This window comes from Lactuca sativa, chromosome 7 (assembly GCF_002870075.4).
Source record: "Lactuca sativa cultivar Salinas chromosome 7, Lsat_Salinas_v11, whole genome shotgun sequence".
Lineage (NCBI taxonomy): Eukaryota > Viridiplantae > Streptophyta > Magnoliopsida > Asterales > Asteraceae > Lactuca > Lactuca sativa.
The window spans coordinates 74,498,500-74,504,499 of record NC_056629.2 but is presented as its reverse complement, the minus strand read 5'-3'; positions in this window follow the sequence as shown (position 1 = coordinate 74,504,499).

Genomic DNA, 6,000 nt, shown 5'->3' with positions numbered 1-6,000 from the left:
TGAGAGATTGTTGGATCTCATACACACAGATATGTGTAGGTCCTTCAAATCCACCACGAGGGATGCTAACCGCTTCTATGTAACTTTTACCGATGATTATAGCAGATATGGGTATATCTACTTAATCAAGCACAAGTCAGAAACTTTTGAAAAGTTCAAAGAGTTTAACCAAGAAGTGGAGAATCAATTGGGCAGGAAGATAAAGATGCTTAGATCCGATAGGGGTGGTGAGTATCTTAGTGTCGAGTTCCACGATTATCTTAAGGAATGTGGAATTGTTTCACAATTGACGCCGCCTAGGACACCGCAACTCAATGGTGTGGCTGAGATGCGGAATCAAACCTTGTTGGACATGGTTCGTTCCATGATGAGTTGAACTTCATTACCTATCTCATTTTGGGGGTATGCCTTAGAGACTGCCGCCTATATCCTTAATCCAGTCCCAACTAAGAAGGTTGCCAAAAAACCTCACGAGATATGGACAGGGTAGGTTCCCTTGTTCGCACATATCAAGGTTTGGGGTTGCGAGGCTTTCGTAAGACGAGAGACTCACGACACGCTTGAACCTCGTAGTGAGCGAAGTATTTTCATCGGCTACCCACATAAATCTTTTGGATATCTTTTCTATAGACCTAGTGAGAACGTGGTCTTCATAGCAAGGAGAGGGTTTTTCCGCAAAAGAGAACTTATATGCCAAGAGGATAGTGGGAGGCAAATTGATCTTAAAGAGCTTCAAGAGTCAAGCGGTGAAGGAACATATAACACTAGCACTCAACCTGAGGAAGAGATTCATGTTGAACGAGTTGACGAGTCCTTACCTCTAAGATGTTCCAGTAGAGTTAGTGTTCCACATGTGTTATATGGTTTCCATATAACTGCTGAAGGTGATACGTTTATCAGTGATAGTACACTGATAAATTTGGATGAACCTAACAACTACAAGGAAGCCACGGTGGGCCCTGAGTCTACAAAATGCAAAGAGGCAATGGACATCAAGATCCAGTCCATGTATGAAAATCAAGTTTGGAAATTGGTTGACAATGTACTGGGTCGTAAGACGGTCGGGTGCAAATGGATATTCAAGAAGAAGACCGACATGGATGAGAAAGTGCACATGTTCAAGGTGTAAAACCCAAAATGATTTGATGTATTAATCAGATTCACTTGATGGTGCAGAATCCCAATCAAAAGAATTAGAAAAAGACAAAATATAGAATAAGAACACACAAATTAATCTTCAATGCACACTATTATTGAATAGTCGGGCACATAAGATTCTTAATTACACTTGATTCTCTTTTGTTTCTCTCCAAATCACGTTCTAAGCTTATGGCAGCCCCCCAAATGCCTCTCACTCATTACAAGACTAAAATAACACTATTTATACCTAGACCTAATAACGAAGCCCAAGCCCCAAAACCCAAACAAAACAATATTAAGCCCAACCGAAATCACATGAGATTTCGGTCCAAACAACACCAAAACATACTATTTTCGATCCTAGCCCAAGAACTCTAATAGCTTATGAAAATCAAAGTATAAATCACAATTTATGACCTAACAATCTCCCCCTTGGTTTATAGCTTTCTTTTCTTATATCCTAACAATCTCCCCTTGGGATTGTAGCTTTCTTTTCTTTTCAATCTTTGCTTTGTTCTTGGCTTCATCTTTTATCTTTGATTTCTTCACAACTTCAAGTCGGACATATGAACTTCTGCATGAATGAATTCATCTTGAATAATTGGACTTCATTCTAAAAATCTGAATTTGAACACACATTGGGTGTAAAGGCTTCTTGAAAATCAACACTTGTAGCTTTGAGAATCTTTAGAGAAAATAACAAAGAGACCAATTCTTCTAGATCACATCAGCAAGTTCATAGATAGCAGCAAATTAATTGAGGAGGCTTTAATGCAATCTGTCACATAACTTCAACTACAGCTTCACCTTGCTTCTAGGGTTGAAAAATTGAATGTTGAAAGATAATCTTCACTTCTTGTTCATTCGAATGTGAATTATTTAATGATCACTGTTGCGCCTTGAAAAGTAATCATGACTAAAAAGTCCCCGTGAATCATAGAATCATAAAGACCCTTCTCACCACAGTTGTTCAAGGACCCAACCTTGGCTCAAAAATAGACTACTTGCAGTATCTGTGTGAACACGGAGGAACGCACTGCTATTTGTTGAGTATCGAAGAGCTATTCAAGGCTATTTTTGATGTTAGCCCCTATATATCCTAGATCAAAGATCTCAATACAGTTTTTCAAGTTAACTAGTTAACTTAGCCCTTGGTGAGACGTTGAACGATATTTGTTTCCCTGTTGGGTGAATCGCCCTGTTTCATGATAGTTCTTAGGTAAAGAAAGCTGACAAGACCAATTTGACAATTTGTACAGTTTCAGACTTCCAATTCCTTAAATATGACAATCTTAGAAAGGAACGGCCTAATTAAGTTTTTTGTACAGTTTTAATCCTTAAATTCCTTGTGAAAATAGAGTGAAGTGTAATGACCATCAACTCCTTTCCAAGTTTCTTCTCCATGCTTAGAAAATTTCCGCTACAGTCTCCTTAAGTCTCTTCTTCTTTTTGAACTCGCTTTATAAGACAAACGAAACTTTGAGATAAAAATAAAAGTAAAAATAAACTTAGCACACAATAGAAATAACTAAGAAATAAAAAAAAAATACACTCAAAAGTAAAATTAAAATATTTTTGATTTTTCTGAAAAGGAAATAAAATAGAAATAAAACATGTTTTCTGGATTTTTTTTTAATTTTCTGATTTTTGTTGTTTTTTTAATTCTCCCCCTAAATTTGTGCATAGAGGAAAAATATGAACAAATTTAACAGAAAAAAATAAGATAAAAAAATGTACAAAACAGAAACTTTTGGGATCAAAGCTGTCAAACAATTCAACATTGTTTATCAGCACACACCTGCATGAATAGCTTTGGTTAATCACCAATATTGTGGTCCACTTAAACACAAATGATATTTGAAAGTTGGACAAATTATGAATGGAAAGTCATTGTGATTGTATTCCCAAATAAACCATTTTGTTGACAACAACCAAGGATATTGTTGTCCACTTAAATTCAACAGCAAAATCTACAGTCAACCTTTAGCTAATTCAATTTTAAGTGCTAGAACGTGTTCCCCATTTCACAACATACCTTAGTAATCAAGGAAATCCAAAGATCTCTTTACCTTAGGTGAGTGCTCAATCATTTGAGAGAGGATAGATATAGAGATACATATGTTGTGCCCCAGGTCGGATCTCTTCCAATCACGCAGATGGGACAACATATGACTAACATAGATAGAGGGTTGGAGAGATAGAAAGATGTGTATGTTGTGTCCCAGGTCGGATATTCTGATCACGTAAAGGGGGCAACATATGACTAACTGTCACACCCCCGAACCAGACGGCTGGAATGTCCGGAGGCTTGTGCGTGACTTCATCTTGAAATATCATCACAATGAATATAAATGAAACAAAACATCTTCATTACCATGCATAAAATAATACAACTACCATTTTTTACATCAAGTACAATATTTTAAGTTGCATGACCAAAGCGTTAAAAGTATGATGATAACAAAATACAATAAATTTCCCATTCTCTGCTGACCTTCAACTTATCGATTCCCTGATAATACAAGTTATTTTGAAAAAGTCAACATATATAATGTTGGTGAGTTCATAAGCATGTTTGAATAAATGTTTTTACATGGTTGGTAAAACACTAGAAAATCCGATATTTTCTGTAAAATGGTTTAACTGTAATGTGATAACATGTATTTATGCATGTGTGTATTCCGTTTTTAGAAATGTATATGAAATGCAGCCCAGAAAATCCTGTGTCTTCTGCTATAAGTAAAAATAATGTATAATTGGATTTATCCCATAAAATTCGATATTTACTGCTTATAAAAGTATCGTAATCATAAAATCCCAAGACTGAGTATCGATGTATGTATGTTTTTATTATCGTCAAGATTGGTATAAATATATCGAAATCTTTGATGGAGTTAGTCTCTAAGTGAACCGTTAAAACCATGCTTGATAATGACTAATTTGCATGTTTTGGCGTTTTCAGGCACCGGTTTTGATGTAGGTAAGGTTTGTCGCCCTAGACTGGCCTAGTCTAGATGTAGCGAACAGCTAAGGTGTAGGGGGTCACCCTGTATAGATCTATACACAAACTCTCGCTCTCCCTCCAGGAGACTCTGGTTATAACTACAGGCTACGATCATACACTCAAAGGTGTCAACCGATAAGTCTCACTAGATTCTCAACTTGTTCACGAGTAATGTATTGCACCTAGTATAATGTCTACGTGTATGTTCTAAGTTTTCAAATCCAAAGGTATGTATATGAGCTAAGATCCACTAAGCATGTGATTTTTAGTTGTAACGCTCTGTTCTAAAATATTCGTTTATGGAATTTCTGAGGCCAAGGCCATGGGCGTTTTAGTCCTTTATTAAATTTGGAGTTATTATTCGAGAATTTTTCGGGTCGGGTTATGTTTTTAGAAGCGTAGGATTTCTCGCCACCTTTCTGTGGATATAAAATTCATTAGAAACGAATCTAGAATGAAGGAGTTATGACACTTTGAAGATTTGGCGAGAATGGCCCTTATAGAGAAAAGTTTGCATTGAAGGCCCTGCATGCATGGTTGGAACACGTGTGGGTACGCCCAACGTAATGAGGCAGCTTGGTCGTGGATGTCCAAGGCGTATGCCCAGCGTACGCTAAAAGTTATGAAACCCTAATTTCGGATTGAGCACTATATAAAGGACATTATGGTTCCAACCCTAGCCCCCATATGAGCCTCTTCAACCTTAGAAGAAACCCTAGAACGTCCCTACCTTCATTTTATGAGATCTTGACCTTGGAGAACCCATTTTGGGGGATTAAAGCTTGGAAGAAAAGAGAAGAAGGTTGGCAAGGAGGAACCTTTGAAGCTAGAGCTTGTAGATTTGGGATAAGTGCTTCATTTCGGACCTTTGCAAGGTAAAAAGTCTTGAGCTTGATGATTAACCTCTTAGATCTCCTTAGTACAAGTTTATGGACCTTTTGGTCCCAAGATTGGGACTTTATGACTTAAGCTCGTTTCTAAGACCAGGGTTGCCTCCCTTAGAGTCATATGAGTCCCAAGAGCAGTAAAGTTCCAACCTTTGTGGTCCTATTAAGTCCATGCATGAGATCTAGTCCCCTTTATGGGAGTAGAAGAGTGTTTTGAGAGTTTGGGTTGGTTTGGGCCATATAAAGTCACAAAGTCAGTGACTTTATGGCTTAATGCATGGAATAAGGCTTGGATTTGAGTTTGTAGCTTCTGAATCGGGGTATTAAGAACTTATTAGAAAGTTGACTTAATGAGGCTGTACGCTGGGCGTACAAGGAGGTACGCATGGCGTACAAGCCATCAGCCAGTACGCTCAGCGAACCTAGGAGTACGCCCCGCGTATGTTGCAAGATTTGAGCCTTGAGCTGTTGGGCTTCGGTGTGGGCTATGTTTTGGACTATAGGTATTTGGGCCTTAGTGGGCCATTAGGATTCAATGTTTATGGGCCAAGTATATGTTTTGGCCTTAAGGTAAGGCCCAATAATGGGGTTGGGCCCAATGTAGCAAACTAGGCCATTAATGGGCCTATAGTGGGGTCGTGGATGGACTTGGAAGGAATTGAGGGTTTGGGCTATATTGTGACCCATGCCATAGCAGGGGTAAAATGGTCATTTTACCCATTAAAAGATTCCCCTTTTGATTTAGTGTTTGACTTGTCATGATAGCCGGAGAGCAGTCGGGACAGCAGTCGGGGATCTTTCACTCGAGTTTTCAACAGTCAGTATTTCGAGGTGAGTTTCCTTCCAGTAGGAATGGGTCTAAGGCCACAATGTCGGGCCATTTAGCTAGTAGTTAGTTTCTGGACTTAGGTCCGATGCAATAGTTAGTATGTTTGATGCCTTCGTGGATCGGACATGATTTATGTGCTA